We start from the raw sequence: 18,627 nt of genomic DNA on the forward strand, positions 1-18,627 counted from the left end.
TCAAGTCCTTATTACTAGTGAATGCAGAGATGATTTTCTAAGTGGACCTTTTTTTATGAACACAGTAAAGCTAGGCAGCCTGCGATGACGGGTTATGGTTTCCTGAAACAGTTCTGGTTCTCCCGTGTTTGGAAAATATCATACAACGATCAAAGACATATGGGTTTGCCTTTGTGAACACTTGCTAACAACTCTGTCCTCTTTTTTTGCAGGGGGCAAAATGGCAGTAACCTGGCCTCTTTTAACGGAACACAATAAGTCACCAAACAGGTAACTGAAGTTAGTTTTGCTTACATGTATTACACTAACATTTTTAAGTGCTTAGGATAGCATCTGGCACAAGAGACAGGAGACAATGTGTGTTTGCCCACTTCTAGTTATTTTTAGTGTACCTACGCCCCAAATGAACCCCACAAACATAGAAAATGCCACATAAAGCCATGCCCTCTCTTCCAAAAGGAGGAGTGAATGAACAGCCTTCTTAAGTTCCAACACAGTTTGAGTGGCTCTAAAAACTTTTATCTTGGCACAGCAACTCATTTTTGCTTTAAAGTACCCATTTATAATAACTTTGAATGTGAAATTGGTTTCAATTTTAAACTAAAAGGCTCCTTTGAAATTTGTTGATACTTTAATAATATTTTTAAGAATAGTAATTATTATGATTATTAAGCCTTCAAAGTCAGAGCCGCATGTAGTAGCTCAAGTCACTCTCACACTCTTTATGTTACTGAGAGAGTGGCTTGAAAGTTCTGAAACTCTTGCTTCTGCCTCCCAAGTGCTGGGGTGACAGGCATACACCCCCAAGCCCAGCCTTGAAATAAAAGCATGTTAGTTGGGGGGTGGAGGACCGATTGTGGGTGCTAGTTCTCCTTTTGTACCATGGGAGCCCCAGAGATTGACCTTCTATCATCAGACTTGGTGACAAGCACATTTACTTGCTGAGTCACCTAGCAGGACCCTGAAATTCTTAGAGACTTTAATCATTTGGGAAAACAGAGACCAGCTTTGTTTCGGTTGGCCACCAAGGTAGCTTAGCGATTGGCATTAATGCTGGATAAAGATGACACTAAGAATAGCACCCCATCTGCTGATGGTCCAGCTTTCTGGTCCCTCTGATGCTTTGACACTGAGCAGACAGTGGTAAGGAGACAAGCTCTTGCCTGGGGAGTTAGTGAGCACAGCACCTTCCTTCTCCTCACTCCGCCCGCCATGCGTCCTGTGTTCTGCATATGTCTTCTCCTGAGGATGCTGTGGACTCCGTTCCTCTTATCTTCAGCCTCTTCGTCTTCTTGGACACCAGCGGCCCTTTACCTGGGGTGAGGGGCCAGTGTGGTAGTCTTTACTCAGGATGGCCTTTGTGGTGTGTCTTCCTATCCTCTGATGTCACCTGCCTTATTAAGTACAGTGTCACTTGGTGTATTAGGGTGCAATGCTGCCTTGCTGCTGCTTGCCTCCTGACGGCGCTAGTGCAGCCACTCTTGGCACCAAAGCTGCAGTCAGAGTGCCCGACACTCAGACCCACAGAGGACATGCCTGATACACTACATACATTGATGAGTGTCGCAATTTTCTAATCTATTTTTGTAGTTTTGTTTTGAGACAAGGCTTTGGCGGCCCTGGAACTCATTCTGTAGACCAGGTTGGCCTCAAAGTCATAGAGATCCACCTGCCTCTGCCTTCCCCATGCTGAGATCAAAGGACCAAGCCTGGGCCTCTAATCTGCTTTATGCTAACACTTTCCTGTTTCTCTTTAATGTAGGTCACCACTCTTCTAGGGGTATTATCCTTCGACAGACTTCTCGTAAAGCCTTTTACTGTGCTAGCAGCCCATGCTTTGTTGTCCTTGAACTTGTGTGCTGTGTGCACTGCTGTTCCTTTGTCCCTAGAACCCCTACAAACTTACCTTAATTTTAAAATATTATTTATTTACTGTGTGTGAGTACTGGCCTGCATGTATGTATAGGTATACACTGTGCATATGCCATGTCCACAGAGGCCAAAGAGAGCACCGGGTGCTCTGGAAGTAGAGTTGCGTATGGGTCTAAGCTGCCGTGTGGGTGCTGGGAACCGAACCCAGCGCCTCTCAGCTTAATTCTCTGTGCCAAACTTTATCCTTTTTATAACTGAACTCTCTCGTTTTCTACTTGCCATCCCCTTCTTAGCTGTCTTTCTGCTTGAGCCATGACACTGCTTTCCTGACCAGTAGCAAGGAATCATACTTGCCATTTTGAAAGATACAGCCTTCTGTGGCATTAGATCTCACTGTAAAGTATGGCAGAGGAGGTAACCCGGTTAGTAGGGTGCTTTCACATAGGCCTGAGGACCTGCATTTGGACCCAGCCCCCATGGAGAAAGCCCGGCATGCCAGCATGTGGGGCAGAGGCAGGAGAATCCCTGCCGCTCAGTGGCCTGCTAATTTAGACAAATCAGCTGAGCACAAAGTTCAGTAAGAGACTGTGTCTCCAAAACAAACAAGCAAATGGCCATGAATGACACAGGACAACACCTGACAGTGACCTCTGGCCTCTCCCCCACACACTCATGAACATATTTGCTCTGTGATGCTCTGACCTTAAAATTTATCATATGCTGGGCACAGAGGCAGGTGTCTGTAATCCCAGCACTCAGGGAGGCAGAAGCAGGTAGATCTCTGTGAGTTCCAGGACAGCTTGGTCTACAAAGCAAATCCAGGACATCCAGGGCTACACAGAGGAAACCATGTCTCATATATCAATACAATAGAATACAATACAATCCACTCGTGTAAGGGGTCGGGTCGAGGGATCACGTGGTAGAGCAATGGTAGGGTCTTCCACACCTGGTACTCTTTTTGGTTGGTGCCAAACACTCTGGAGAGACATAGGCCAGCCAAAATGTAGTGTTGCACTGCTGATTTTCCCCTGGAATTTATCATACAGGACCGTATTAAGCTTTTGCAGCGTATGGACGTGTTTTATGCTAGAAGACACTGAAGCGTCCTGCCTGAGCTCCTCAAACGCCCTTGCTGTGGCCAGCTGGGAAGTGTTCGTGCCTTGGAACACGGCTAGGGAGGGAGGAGAGCGAATAATGAAGCAAGGGATTTCATCATGAGACCCTAGCCCCGTTCTTTACACATGTTCAATGGGGCTGCAAAACGACCACGCAGTAATTATTTCACGGGCCTGGGGCATTTAAAAGGTTTTGAAGGGGGTAAATCCAAGACATTTAGAGCTGACTTCTAGACGTAAGCTTTAGATGGTGGAGTTTTGTTACCTGAGAGGTGCTTTTGTTCCTATTTACAGACTTTGCAGTAGAAACATAAATCCAGAGACAGGAGAGTTGGTTTACTGAGTAAGAGCATGTGTTGCTCTTTGAGGGAACCCCGATTTGTTGCCCAGCCATCCCCATGGCTGCCCACGGCTATCCCTAACTCCAGTTCCGGGGGATTTGATGCCCTCTCCTGACTTCGAGTAGGTATTAGATATGCATGTGGTGTACATATATGCAATATACATGCAGGCAGAATACCCACATAAAGGAAAATTTAAAAAATCAAAACAAATTTTTAGAAAAAGAAATCCTGAGTATTGGCACTCAGCTCAAAGCCCCTAGTCAGAGCCTCATGGCAGCTTCTGCTCAGTGTTTGTCTGGGGAAGTCCTCACTGAGTGCAGGGCCAGGCTGACTCCCTCCACCCCTCAAAAAGATGACAGTTACGCCTTTCTAAGGTTATACCATGTCCAGAACATATTTTAAGGACTGCCATGAACAAGATGGTTCTTTTAAACAAAACTAAACCAGTAGTAGCCTCCTGCCTTTGAGAAATATTTTAAGCCAATAGGTTATTAAGAGTCTTTGACTGAGCCTGGCGCGGTGGCGCACGCCTTTAATCCCAGCACTCGGGAGGCAGAGGCAGACGGATCGCTGTGAGTTCAAGGCCAGCCTGGTCTACAAAGCGAGTCCAGGACAGCCAAGGCTACACAGAGAAACCCTGTCTCAAAAAAACAAAACAAAACAACAACAAAAAAAGAGTCTTTGACTGGAATATTTCTCTTTTTGCTTGGAAATGATTCTGGGATTTTCACCTGCTTGCTAACATGTCCTTGTTTAGTTTTCTGCTCGTAAGTAATGGGAAATTGGTAGGAAAAATAGCAGAATGTGTGCGTTAGACCCTGTAGCCAACAGCTTGGTCGTGAGACCAGGAGCTCAATATGGGCCTCCGTGCTGCGCGCTCTCCCACGCGTGTCTCCATGCCTCGTTTTCTCAGTAGGTAAAGTTCGGTGTCATAGGAAGGACTGCAGCGGCTTCAGAGGAAGGCAGCACTGAGCAGGTGAGCTGACGGCCGAAGGGAAGAAATCAAACAGCATTTGGTAACAATGCATTTGGGCTTTATAACCACAAACATGAGGAGTATCTATTTTAATATGTCTTATGCTTTCCCCATCATTCTGGCTAGTGTCCCGTGAAACTGTTCCTCTGTCGGGGCACATGAATTGATCCCTGAAAATAGCGAGAAGCCCATGTCGGGTAGCCAAGCTTAGGAGAGACTAGAAGGGAGCTAAACTGCACCGGGTGACATGGTGTGTTTGAGTCGTGTGTTCGAGAAGGCTGGTTTTCAGCCCTAGGCCTGAAGTCCAGTGTCTCTGTTGAGATAGTGCACGCATTAATCGCTTTCAGTGGATAGCCACTGTTAAAGGTAGGATGCTGCCGAAAGCAGCCACAGCTAGTCCTTTGATTCATGTCTCCTGGAGTTAGGGTTTTTGATCTGCTTTGTGGTTTTGTTTCAGGACAAAGAAAATAATAATGTTAGGGTAGAGAGATGGCGAGGTCACTGGCATGGCTGCTGTGTAAGCCCATCTCAGGCGCCTGTGTGAAAAGCCAGTAGTGGGAGCACATGTCTGCCACTGGAGCTCTGGGTGCTGAGGAGGCCAGAGACAGTCTAGCCCCTCCATGAGCTCCTGGTAACGTGAGAGACCCCCCCCCCATAGGTGCCGAGTAACCGAATAAGAAAGACACCCGATGTTGACATCTGTCTTCCACATGCATGTGCACACATATGCCTACATAACACACATGCAGAGCAGTAGCTAGTTTTCAAAGGTCAATAATCATCTTACCAACATTTGCAAAGGCCTACATTCTAAGCATTGGCTGAAAGCTTAAGGCTAGGTCCTGCTGCCGTCCAGTGTAAACAACACTCATGAGATTGGGAAACTCAGGTGAGCACAGGCTGAAATATACTTGCCTGCCCCTGCTGAGGATCATGTGCCAACCAGATCGGGCCAGTTGGACTCAGGTAATGTTGAAGCAATGTTGGAAGTTTTAAGAAGCTTCTCACTTTGCAGTGGAGATGAGCTCTACTGACCAAAGAAGAAAGTTATTGGAGTGTAGAAGAGAATAATACAGTGACTCAAGCTCTCTGCAGTTGGAGCACCACTTTAATAATTTGGTGTTACAAGTCCTAAAATGAGAATTCAGAATTTAAACTGGGGAGTTTGATAATCAGATAGAGCAATGTAATTATAAAAACACCTTCTTCACGTGCAGCGCTTGTAGACAGTGGGGTGTGTCTGTGTCGGCATTTCAGGTGTGGCCGCATCAGGGATTCGAAGATCGGAGATGGACGTGCAGGTTCTGGGTCTTAGGGCAGGGCGTCGATTCCGCGTGCGTGCGTGCGTAGAAACAGTATTCAGTAGCAGCTGCATTTTATAGCAGCAGGTGCTGTACAAGGAAGGCTGCAGTTTCTCAACTCTTTGCTGACTTTTTTTTTTTAAGTAACCATTTCCACAAAGTGGGAAGCGATGGCCTACTGTGGTTTATTTTGAGCCAGGGTCTTACTATGTAAACCAGGCTGACCTGGACCTCACGGAGCCTGGCCTGCTCCACCGCCTCCTGCTGGGACTGAGGTTGGGACTGAAGGTGTGCTCAACCTCACTCAGCTCCCACTGTGGCTTTGATTCGTATTTCCTTGCCAACAACTAATGTTGAAAATCTTTTCATGGACATCACCGTCATATCTGCATGTGGTCTTTGGAGAAATGCCCACCTTAGAAATCAGATTGTTTGGCCCCAGAGCTGCAGGCAGGCCTTATGTTCTGTGTGGCTGTCTTACCTAAGCCCACAGGTCTCCTCTGCAGCCCCACCTCCTGTGCCATGCTGAGTGTGTTAGCCTGCTGAGATTTCACATCTGGCTTTGTTTTTGTTTTCATATTGGAGAAAGCATTGCCTAGATATAGGAACGTAAAGCTTTCCCTGTATTTCCTTCAAGGAGGTTCATACATAACTTTAAGAATTACACTGAATGCTTTTCCTTACTGCATGAGTGTGTATGTGTGTGACTGTGTGTGTGGCGGTCAGAAGGCACCTTGCAGGGGAGGGTTCCCTCTAGCTGGGGGTGGAACACAGTCGGATTTGACAACAGCACCTTTCCCCATTGATCCCCCTCAGCAGCCTGTGTGACAGGTCCCTTGGTAGGGTGTAAGATAGGTCCACTTTTAGTGTTTTCCACTCTTCTCAGCAGTGTTTATTGTGGAGCCTGTTCTTTTGTATGTCTGGGTGTCCTTGCTAAGATCAGTTGGCTGTGCACAGAGGCTTGTTTTCCCACTGGCTATGTCTGATTGAATGACAGTGCCGTGCTGCGTTAATCATGTGGCTTCACAGTGTGTTTAGAAGTCAGGAAGTTTTCTCCTGCCCTGTTCTTCTTTCTCTGGCGTCTTGCTGTTCCATAAGAGCGTGAAGATACATTTTGCTAAGAGTTGCCACAAGAGTGTCTCTCGCAGCTTTAGAGCCTGTTACTCACCTTGTGAGAACTGTCCACTGGTGTCCCAGCTCACTGGTTACTCACCCTGTGAGAACTGTCCACTGGTGTCCCAGCTCACTGGTTACTCACCCTGTGAGAACTGTCCACTTGTGTCCCAGCTCACTGGTTTCTCACCCTGTGAGAACTGTCCACTGGTGTCCCAGCTCACTGGTTTCTCACCCTGTGAGAACTGTCCACTGGTGTCCCAGCTCACTGGTTACTCACCCTGTGAGAACTGTCCACTTGTGTCCCAGCTCACTGGTTTCTCACCCTGTGAGAACTGTCCACTGGTGTCCCAGCTCACTGGTTTCTCCACTTTGCCAGCTTGCGGACAGGAAGGACAGGGGCCCACCTCATCCTCTGGCAGTGAAGGCTTGGTGAGCTGCTTTCAAACCCAGAGCAACTTCCTCTAACAATAGTTCCTCCCTCAAAAGTTCCCTGTCCTCCCCAGCTCTGCACTCTTCCTCAGCTCCAAAACAACCGCCCTCATTTCTGTTCCCAAGGGAGCAGTCAGATTCTTAGTACAGGCCAGTGCTGCTGGCTACAGCGTTGGTAGCGTGCTGTTTTTACTGGCATGAGGGAAGGGGGGCTGTGGGGCGGTGATCTTTGCTTTTTGTTTTGTTTTTAGACTGGGTCTTAGGGACCTCCAGCTAGCCTGATTTACTACGTAGCCACAGATGACCTTAAATCTTTGTTCCTTCTGCCTCCACTTCTCAAACACTGGATTACAGGCTTGTGGCGCCATGCCTAGTTTTATGTACTTGGGAGTGAACCCCTGGCAAGTGTTTTACCTGCTGAGCTACGTCCCCAGCCCCTGGGTGCAGTTTCAATGTTACATATAGTAATAAATTATGTTTGCAAAGGAAACAGTTTTGTATTTAATTCCTCTGCCACATAAACTGTTCTGTGTCCAGTTAAAAGGGGGAAAAAAGCCTGATTCCCACATTCAGGGTACTCCTCTCTTCTGAGGGCTGTCTTGCAGAAGCGTGTTCTTGTCTCAGCTCAGGAAACAGGCAGGCTAAGTGGGACAGGAAGAACGAGTAGCAGCATCAGAAAAGCCCCAGCACCACGTCTCAGCCTTCCTTCCAAGTGCAGTCAACACTATTTTCTCCCAAGGGTATCTTTCTCAGAAGCAGACTGACCATATTAGTGTATAACCGAATTGTCCTTTTATTTTTTGAAACCACAGAGTGCGTCCCAGACCATGTCAAATGTACTGCTTTCAGACACACTGAGTGCTTTGTAGAAATGAACAGCTCAGTCTGTTCATTAAGAGAAATAGCCTTAAAATACCTAAAAATCATTTCAGTGATGGAACAGTCACATGTGAACTGTTTTAGTCAAGGAAGGCTTTGACAGTGCTCTGTCTGAACTGTATGTTCTAAACGGAGAATTACTTCATTAGGTTTTAACTCATCTAGAGACTGTATAGAAAGATGAAAAAGGAGCGTGGTACAGCACAGGCACAGCAGTGAAGCCCCAGATTTGTTCAAGTGTTCCATTGCACTGGGAGGCAGAGGCAGGCAGATCTCTGTGAGTTCGAGGTCAGCCTGGTCTAGAGAGCAAGTTTTAGGACAGCCAGGGTTACACAGAGAAACCCTGTCTCGAAAAACAAAACAAACAAACAAAACCCCTAAACTATTCTGAAATGTGATTCTCCATGTCACGATGTTTAAACCACCAGCGTGCATTATTTCAATAACTTCTATTTTTAAAATACTTGGGATTGTTGTTGTTGTTGTTTGAAAGGTACTTGCATGCGAAAAACGTGTGGTTGCAGGTGTCAGATGGAGACCTGAGCATTGCCGTCATTTGTCAGTTGTCCTGGCGACTTTAGCTCACCTAATGCAAGAAGGGCTCTACCATAGCTGTCTTCTCAGCATCTGGGTTAGGTACCTTTTATTGGGAACAAACACCCAGCAAGAGCAGCTTAAAGGAGGAATGGATTCCTTTGTCTCACAGTTGGAGGACATAGTCGGTCGTGGCAGGAAGGCATGCTGGAGTTGTAATGTATGGCTGGGACTCCTCACATCTCCAAGAGTATGTGCACAAGAAGGGTGGGTCCACCCCTCACAGCACCCCACCTTTTAAAGGTTCTACGGTTTCTCAGAACAGCTCTGTCAAGTATCCATTAAGCATTTAACCTAGGATCCTGTAAGGTGACATTTCACATCCAAATCACAGCAACCTTTAAATGGCAACTTGAATGGTGCTTTAAAAGTAAGGGTCTTCTTCTTGACTGACTCCTAGGACTCACGCAGCCAGCAGCAGGGCTGATGTCTGACTTGCTGTCTGTATAGGCCCTGTTATAGACCTTGCTAGGAAACCTGAAGGCAGTAAGATTGGGGAAATCATCAGGGACACACGCCGTTTGATGTTTTCCTGAGTCATGACTCTACACTTGTCACAGCGTGGCAGACCTACAGTTCCCTCAGAGCCTGTTTGAATCTGGTGAGGCCCCTAGCCAGAGAGTGCAGCGCCTGAGGCACGCCTGGAGCGCCAGATGTCAGCCCAGGAATCACCTGTCACTGGCTTTTGGAGATGAGTTCTGGTTGTGATGTTACGAATGGCCAGTTAATACTGAAAGTTGAGGACCAACACTATAATAAACTCCTCCTCTCTGTGATTTAAATAATAAGATGTAAGTTTATTGCAGAAAGGTATGGGTAAAAGGACGTGGTGTCCACTCCTATTGTGGTAAGCATGGGAAGTACGGTCGCTCTGCATGTACTGGCATAACAGTCAGGAAGAGGTGAGGCTAGACCCAAGGTAGTTCATGTTTCACAGTTGCGGTACTGATGCTCTGCAAATAAAAGCATGACATCCCGTGTCTCATACTAACTGCATTGCAAGCAAATGGCTTAATGTTTGTGTTCTTTATCTGTAAAACAGATAACATTAGTGTCTACTTTATGGCACTACAGAGAGGATCAAGGGAGTTACTGATGTATACAGTGTGTAGCACATGCTGTGTGTGGTGCATGCTAAGGGCTCAGTGTATGATGGCTGCCATTACTGTAAACCTACTTAAAAACTAACAACTAACCCTGTGTAATGGATTTGAAGTAGGTTTTTGTGGTTGGATTTTTTTGTTTTGTTTTGTTTGGTTGTTTGAGCTTCCTCGTCTCTTCTTAACCCCTCAGGGAGAATAGATACAGGGTGAGTGACTTAACAGGGTACCTCAGGGTAGATACTCAGCATAGCTGTAAACACACCTTGCCTGTGGGTTTGCTCCCAAGATGATGAGGATGGCATAGCGCTGACTCTGCGCATGATCCGCCTACTTCATTGCAAGCATAATTTCTAACCTTCCCCAATAGGCCGTTTTCTTCCCCAGAAAGTGTAGGCCTTTACAGCATGCAAGAGTGCATGCCACACATGCAGTTGCATAATGTGATGAGCTCTAGCCTTCCTATGTGTTCATTTCATTTTTCTGAAAGTGCTGCTTACAGCATGAATGGGGCCCTGCATGGCTTGAAAATCCCTGTGTTAGACCACAGAGTAACTTCATAGGGACCCAAAGGATCAGGATTGTAGTGTTTAAAAAAAAAAGCGTGCCTTCATGCTCCCAAGCCCTCTGCTGGCAGAACTGGAAATTTGCTGTTCAACACATTTAACTTTATTGTTGTTATTTAAAACAAATTTTAAATTTAAGTGTATTTTGTTATTCTTCCTCTTCCCAAGTCCTTCCAGATCTTCTCACCCTCCCTGCCCACCCAACTTTATGTTCTTTCTCAAAAACAAACAAATATGCAATACAACTTTCCCAAAACCAAGAAAAGAACGCCCAAAAAGAGGGAACAAACAAAACAACAAAAACACCACCAAACTATAACCAAATAAAAGCACACACGTGTGCGTGCTCATACAACTGTGGACTCCATTATGTGTTGTTGGTCAACTCATCACGCAATTTCAAATGTCAGTAAATTTTGTAAAGTCAGTTTATGTGATCATTTTTAAAAAGACCTTTCAAAATATCAACTCTAGTTCGGTGGTTCTCAACCTTCCTAATGCTGGGATCCGTTAACATAGTGTCTCGTGTTGTGCTGACCGCAGTTTTCATAACCGTTTTGCCTCTGTTACGAATTGTAATGTAACTGTCTGATATGCAGATGGTTTAGGCGACCTCGGTGAAAGGTCATCCGATCCCCAAAGGGGTCACAGCCCACAGGTTAAGAACCACTGCTCTAGTTCAATTCACATTTGGCAGATGTGTAACATTAAAATGGGTAAGAATGATAAGATGAGGTGCATTAATTGTTTCATAAGTGATTTAGAATTAGCTATGCTAGTAATAACAACAGGTTCTTAAAACTATAGTCCTTAGCTCCCTCCCCTACAGAGTCTCTCTTGTTGGAGGACAGAGGCCTGAAGAGGTAGCTGCTCTGCTGGCTCATGCCTGCGCAGCCATCTCCAAGCCTGTGGGGAGCTCACTGCTGGTCGTGCTTGGACACCACAAAGCCAACCACACACCCTGACACCATGCTGAACCCTGCCTCTGTGCTCTCACCATCTGAGTCAGCAGCTGGACCAAATAGCTACTTCTCTGGCAGAGTGACAACCAGCTTCTTACCATATTGAAAACACACACACACACACACACACACACACACACACACACACACACACACACACGCCTTCCCAGATTGTAGACTCTTGGTTTACACACACCTTGTTCACACATGACTGACTACACACACACACACACACACACACACACACACACACACACACACTCGGTTTGCACACATCTTGTTCACACATGACTGACTACACACACACACACACTCTTGGTTTGCACACATCTTGTTCACACATGACTGACCACACACACACACACACACACACACACACTCTCTTGGTTTGCACACATCTTGTTCACACATGACTGACTACACACACACACACACACACACACACACACACACACACCACCTTCCTTCGGTCAGCCGTTCACAGCAGCACGGTTCTCCTGGCACAGGGTGTATGTATGTTCATCCCAACACCTTTCTGCTGCTGCTGAACCTGGAGCGATTTGATCACCATTCTCCTCTCGTCTTGGTGACATTTCACCACATCTATGTGGTGATTCCACATACATGAAGTAGGTACACAGATTCTATCTGCATGATAAGTCCCTTTCTCTTTACCTGAGATCACATGCTTGCTTCCCTGTGAATTCAGTTTGGAGTGCTAGTTATAGCTAGAAAGTTCAAGAACATTCATCAGTCACACGAAGGTAGGAACACACTGTGTGGTCAACTCTGAAAGGTCCCAGTCATAGTAGTTAAGCCTTCTGACATGTGCATACAGACAAACGAAGGCCATTCTTAGCATGTTGTATGTCCAGTGATGGCCGGCATTGCTCCACGGATGCACACTCGCTCTTCACGTAGCGTGACACATACATCACGGGCAAAGTCAGCTCTGTCAAACGGCCAGGATTCCTAGGGGAAGACGGTCTGCAGTCCTAAGCCCACACGAAATAATACTCTTTAAAACTTTGGTTGCTAATCTCTTTCTGCACTTAGTTTATGAGTTCAGGTTTTATCATATGGATGAATGCATAGGATAAAGTACAGCATGTGTAGGGCTTTCTGTATGAGATGATGCTTCAGGCACCCACTAAGGCTCTCAGTGCACCCATGATTAAGGGCAGACTTTTTAAATGCTGTTGACTTTGCCAGAATATCTCCTCATCATTTTCAAGACAAAACTAAATTCAGAGTCATAGGAAGATACATAGTTGCTGAAAATAATGATTTGAACATGAATTTGGAAATGGTGAATCATTTTAATTCCCTGTATATTTCTGATACAATACTATAAAGTTCCCTGCTGGTTTTACTTAGGTAGTATGTTTATTCTAAGGGACAGTTGATTATGGAGCCCCGGGGCTTCCCAGATTCAAGCCAGTGGCCCTGGTGGGCGTCCCTCCTGGTCATCTCCCCTCACTTTGAGCATTTTCCTTGCATAAACTTAAAATATAGCAGTTTTGTCAGGTGAGACACATCTTTATAAAAACCAGAAAATTGCACCCAGAAGATAAGAAAGGACTTTGGTATTTCTGTGTTGGTAGAGCTTAGAAATAGCCAACTCTTAGAGGTGGCGGTCCAATCTTTGCCCTCTATTCTGACGTGGTATTAAATCTTTCGGTTAATGATTACCCAATATTAAGTTCCCCTTTCCCTTTGGTTCTCCGATATGTGCGCATGAGCTCTCAGTTGGCAATACTTAAGTCTCACACTACAACCATGTACCACTTAAGGACAGGGGCATGTCAGGTGACATCACTCATTTTTGTCATTGTGTAAGTGGCAGGATGTGTTTTGCAAATGAAGGCATCCCTGGCCAATAATACCTTGTGGGTCTGTTTTTGCGTAAGGTCCTGTCATTGGCAGAAAAGCCATTACACGGTATAGAGCTTAATAGATTAACACACCAGCATATAAAAATTAAGTATATACATACCTGAGTTGAAATGTACCATGAGCTCTCGTACATCAAGATGATGTTCTTAAAAATATGAAACATGTCTTGACTAAAGTTTGTGCTTCTAAAATAACCTTAAACTTACTTTAATGGTATAGTTCCCCAGGGGTGCTGGTAGATTTAGTAATGTTTGTATTCGGGTCCACACTTGTCAAAGGTGTGACAGAACTCTAAAGTTAAAGGTAGTAGGAAGGATGCTTGTCTGAGATTTGACCTGACATGGCTAAAACAAAAACACGAACACCTGAGGCACGCCTCACTCTTGAGGCATAAAGGCACACGCTGATAAAGTTTAAATGTAAAGAAGAATCGGTAGGATTTGGCCGCACCAGGGAAGGTAGTGCCAACAGGGGAAAGTTGGAAGGGCTCTGTCCTGTGGTGTGCTGCCATTGAGTGCGCCAGCCGACCCTCACCTGTGACCTTAGTGGGGAATGAAAGGGGCTTCAGTGCTAACATGAAGTACGGAAATCTCTGTTCTGACAGCCAGATTTTACTGTTAGGAGTAAACAAAGCTAGATCAGCTGAGAGTCCCAAATTAAGTGTTAGCTTCCTTCCTGTTTGTGTTAGGCTGTCTGAATAGATAATGATGCTGAAATAAGATGTGTGTGTGTGGGGGGGTGTTGCTTTTAAAGAACTTCTTTGAGAGAACGCTGTTTCTCCTCTGGGCTCCCGCTTCAGAAAGTACCTGTGGAAACGAAGAAGAGTAAGATCAAGTTTCCATATTTCGCATTTCACAACATTCCTGAATCCATGCTGTAAAGGCGAGACTTCCTTGGCATGTTAGAGTGCAATGAGTGCTTAAGATGGAGGGGACATGTTGGAAAATTCTGGGTTTCTAAGTGGTCATAGGCCTGTAGAAACCAAGTAGAGCAGAGAGAAGTAACGTGAGGTTGAGCTGGAGCTTCGGCTCTGTGGCTGAGAGGGCCGAGTGCTCTCTCTGGCAGACAACCCAAGTTTCCAGCTCCAGGGCTTCTGTGCTCCTCTTTTGGCCTCTGAAGGCACCTGTACCCACATGGTGCACATAAACTCATGCAGGTGTACACATAACACAGAAAACGTTTAAAGAGAAACACAGGAAGGCAATGCCAGGGTGCTTGGGACTATTAGGTGCTCAAAGCCAACACAAGCTGTGTAGGAAATGCATTCACATGTGTCCCTCTTGCCCAAGGCAGAAGCTGAGTTGATGAGCCATGTACTACTTTAAAAAAAACAGTCCATTTATATAAAGTCCTTGATTTGAAGCCTCTTGCGTGGCGCACCATTCACATCCAAGCATCTTTTTTTTTTTCAGAATCTCCTTTGTTTTCCGGGCACACTATCTTCTAATGCGGTGATTTTCATCCTGTGGGTCGCAGTCTCTTTGGGGGGGGTGTCAAACGGCCCTTTCACAGGGTCACCTAAGACCATTGGAAAACACAGATCCTTACATTACCATTCATAACGGTAGCAAAATGACAGCTTTAAAGTAGCAACAAAAACAATTTCGTGGTTGGGGATCACCACAACATGAACTTACTAAAGGGTCACAGCATTAAGAGAGTTGAGAGCCACTGCCCTAACATAATGTTCAGAGTCAGTCTCAAATACTGCTCCTCCCACCCAGGTTTCATCAGCTTGGATTTTACCCCTCCAGTATGGGGGAGGAAGGGCAGGCACAGGCAACCCAGCCCGGCTCTCGTCTTGCTGAAGTTTCAGCCACACTCGCTGGAGTTGTGTTGATGACAAGAATCCGAGTGAAGCACTGTCTGAAAAGGGAGATGGAAGTGTCTACAGCCAGCTGTTTCAGCTCCACAGAGAGGAACAATGGCCTTCAAACTTGAAGGTAAAGGAGGATGACCCAGGCTGTGGTGAGGAGCACACTCCGGGGTGCCCCTGAGGCATCTAAGCGCGCATGTGTCAAGAACACGTGGAAACACCGGTATAAAGGATCAGTTACACAGTGGCTCTGGCAGCCTTAGTTTTTTCCTCTCTTGTTGCTCACCAGACAAACAAGAAGTTAACATTTCCTCTTTTTATAATTTTACTACTCTTTGGCAGAATTTGCCACCTCCATGGTACTCCCAAACCGTGGCCTTGTCCTCTTAGCTTAAGATGTGTGTGCCTTGCCTGCACCTCCATCTGACTCCCAGGCAGCCGTATACAGCGAGCAAGCTCTGGCATTGCTGTGGGATTCCTTGGTAAATTGCCGGTGTCGACATCATAATTTCTTTTCGCCTGGTGGAGGAGCCAGATCTCCTGTGGTTGGCTGTGGTTTCCTCTGGGCTGGGGAGAGTGCCGGGGAACAACGAACCCTGTCTAGTTTTGACTCTCCTGGGGTGTAGTGCGATCCGCGTCCCCCCTGAGATGGGCTGTGACAGGCGTACCCGAAGGTTGGCAAATCAGACTTCCACACGCCTTGGCCTTGTGTAGCCAATGGCTTGCTCAGCCCACAGACACTACCCTGTGTGGTGTCATGCATCCAGGGGCTCCCCAGCCTCCGCAGTGCACAGCCCTGAGTCTTGCCCGAATCCTCCAGAAAAGCAAGTGCGCACCTCTCAGCCTGAGGAGATCTCAAGGTGTCCTGGGTAAGCAGGAACGGGAGGAACCTTCCCGTAGCTTCCTCTGCTTGGATTTGGGGGCTCGGGGACAGGAGTCTTCTTTCCAGAAGAGCTCAGAACTGCCTTTCTATGCAACTGCTCTTGAGCGTCTCCCACTGTCTTACCCTCTTCATGTGTAATTCACCTTCTCCAACTTGTGCTTTCAGTTTCAGATTTTAAATTACAGGATTCCTCTTTTCGTTCTACATCTGAAAAAAAAATTTAAACTAAATAGCCACAGTTGCTAAGTTACTAATTATGCCTGGTTCCTGGTTATAAACCAGAGGCCCACATTTTTAGGAAGTGTTTCCACAGCTAGGCAGAGGGGAAATTTCCCTGCAATTGATTTATGAAACAGTGATGGTAACTTGTCTGTCAGGCTTTCCCGGCTCAAAGGCCAGCCTCGGAAATAACCCTGCTGCTCCGTTCTGATGAAGCCGAGATCGCTCTTCCCCATCTGTTGATCTGTTGTCTCTTGGCCGAACCAGCTCATCTCTTGTCTCTAAGCGTGTGGTTCAGTCTGTGTACACTCACAGCAGTGGCATTTTTCTAGAAGAAGTGACTAAGGCTTCTTGGATGAATTCTCTCTTTGAAAGAGGTGGTTGGATTGCATCAGAGAGGCATTTACAGTAAATGCCCCCCCCCTTCCTGTGCCGACCACATGTGAAAGAATGCTCTAATTCTTGTTTTGGGGAAGCAAGAGCTGTACAGCCCTGAAAACTCCCTAGTCTCACTAGTTAGCCAGATCTGAATCTTAAAACTTTTCAAATTAGAATCACTTTGTGCTAAATAAATGGCACAGGGAAGAGAGCTTTCCACTTGGAGTTCTGTTGGGAGCGGATAGTTCTAAGAGGGAACGCGTTGAACATAGACACAGTGAATGACATAGGTCTAAGCTGACTTCTTTGTGGCCATTTTGTATGAAGTTAATCTTTTTTTTTTAGCTAGTTCATGCTTGATCTCTGGGGCAATGGTTCTCATAGTGATCCCATAAGTCTTTGCCGAGATTCTCAGGAAGTAGGGCTTCCCCCTAGTGGAAATTTGTGAAAGTGGTTCAGCTTGTACTACAAGCATACGTTTAAGGGTTAGCAACCCCTTACAGAAAAACGTAGCCAGTATCCCACATGACTTGTAAGTTTATAATTTTCTGAACCTAGACTTAACTCCATTTTTCATAAACAAAAATATTTTTTTGCATTTGCATCCACAGAGCATACTCACTTTCATTTTGTTGTCTTAACAGTGGCTCACCGTTGAATCTGCCTGTTTCTTTTAAAAATTACATTTATTTATTTGAGTGTCCACATGCTATGGTGCGATTGTGTGCTGTGCATGTGTTGAGGCCAAAGGGCAACATGCAAGAGTCAGGTCCTGTTTTTCACCTGACTTTGAGTTCTTGCAAGGAACTCACAGGAACTCAAGACAGCCGACTTGGTGGCCAGTGCCTTAACCTGCTGCCATCTCACTGGCCTATCTTACTTCTAAGTTCAACTAAGTTACAAGGGCCGGTTTTATCAGACAGTAAATCAAACCTCAAACTATATATTGAAATATGAATATTTTAATAATATATTGCTTTTCTATTTTATGTTGAATTTAGGGAATTGCTTTAGCTTTTTAAAAGCTATACACTAGCTAATTCTACTGTTGACTTCTATTTTGGAATAGTAAGTACCACATGAGAGCATTTTTTTTAAAATAAAAAGAGGGCTTTGGTGGCGAGGGCCATCACTCCCTGGGTAAGGTGGGGAGGAGTGTGCCTCTGTGATCCCAGTGCTCCTTTCAGAACGTGGGTCCCAGCTAGCCTGGCGCCTACACAGGCAAGAAGCAAGGTAGAAGGTGAGGACCTGCCCCTGTGCCCGTGCTCATGCTCACGAACAGGCACAAGTTGTTTTGTTTTAACAGGGCTCTGTGGCGAGCGTTGTTACTGACCGCTGATCCACTGCCCTTGTTGCTTTAAAAGGAAGGGCCGCGCCTCTGTGCCTTCGGCTTGCTCAGCCTCTCGATATCCTCCCAGGAGGCTTTCGGGGCCCATTTACTTTTATTCTTTCCAGCACTCACTTGATCTTTGGGGTACTCTGTTGTCGAAAGGAAAAACAGTTATGAAGAACAATTCACCCATCACAGTGTAAACTAGCCCAGGAGTTTCGCAGATTTTCTTGCAGTGGCACATCATGCCCGTGCCTCCTTGCCGTGAGCCTGTGCTCTGTGTGCTGTCCTGAACTTACCACAGCCACGTGCAGCCTAGCACGCCACAGGAAGCCCCGACTGCACGTGGGGCGAAGCTCTTGGGGGGGGGGGGTCCCAGCTGTAAGTAGGCGGACCAACACATAGTGCTTTCTTTCTTGGGCTTGTGATTTTTAAATTTCCTAGGCCTTTTATTTGGATGATGTCTTGATATTATATGGAATATTGTTTCTCAATTTTTTTATTATTAATGAAAGATTTTATTTTTCTTTTTAGAAAAGAAACTCTTTGATGTCTTGAATTTTATATTGTTTCCAGTGTCCTTTTGTTTTTTATCTTGTGTGTGTGTGTTTTTTTTTTTTTTTGATACTTGTCTGTTTTTTCTGTGGTTCATTCATATTAAAGTTCCCACAGACTGCAACACTGAGTGTTAGGGTGAGCGCCCCTCTCCCCGTGAGTGGGCCTCCCAGTATTGTGCTAGGGGAAAACTACTAAGGGCTGCAGTGAGGAGGGCTGGATTTGGGGGGTGGGAGTCTCACAGCCACATTAGTGGTTTAGTTCTCATGAGGCTTTTATTCGATCTTAGGGAC

The 18,627-nt window shown here is 45.9% G+C and overlaps 1 long non-coding RNA gene across 5 annotated transcripts in view; it reads left to right on the forward strand.

Moving 5' to 3' along the window:
• The window catches only part of LOC311600107, a 172,954-nt gene that overhangs the window by 92,122 nt on the left and 62,205 nt on the right, over positions 1–18,627 (forward strand). The window contains exons 5-6 of one of the 5 annotated variants that reach the window (XR_014780143.1): positions 213–270; positions 14,878–15,096. This is a non-coding gene — a long non-coding RNA (uncharacterized lncRNA). Of the gene's footprint in view, positions 1–212; positions 4,311–14,877; positions 15,097–18,627 lie in introns of those variants that run through there. The other 4 variants (XR_014780145.1, XR_014780141.1, XR_014780142.1 and 1 more) reach the window with 4 other exon arrangements.

The sequence above is a fragment of the Acomys minous genome, assembly GCF_964271855.1.
Source record: "Acomys minous genome assembly, chromosome: 6".
In the NCBI taxonomy this organism is placed as follows: Eukaryota; Metazoa; Chordata; class Mammalia; order Rodentia; family Muridae; genus Acomys; species Acomys minous.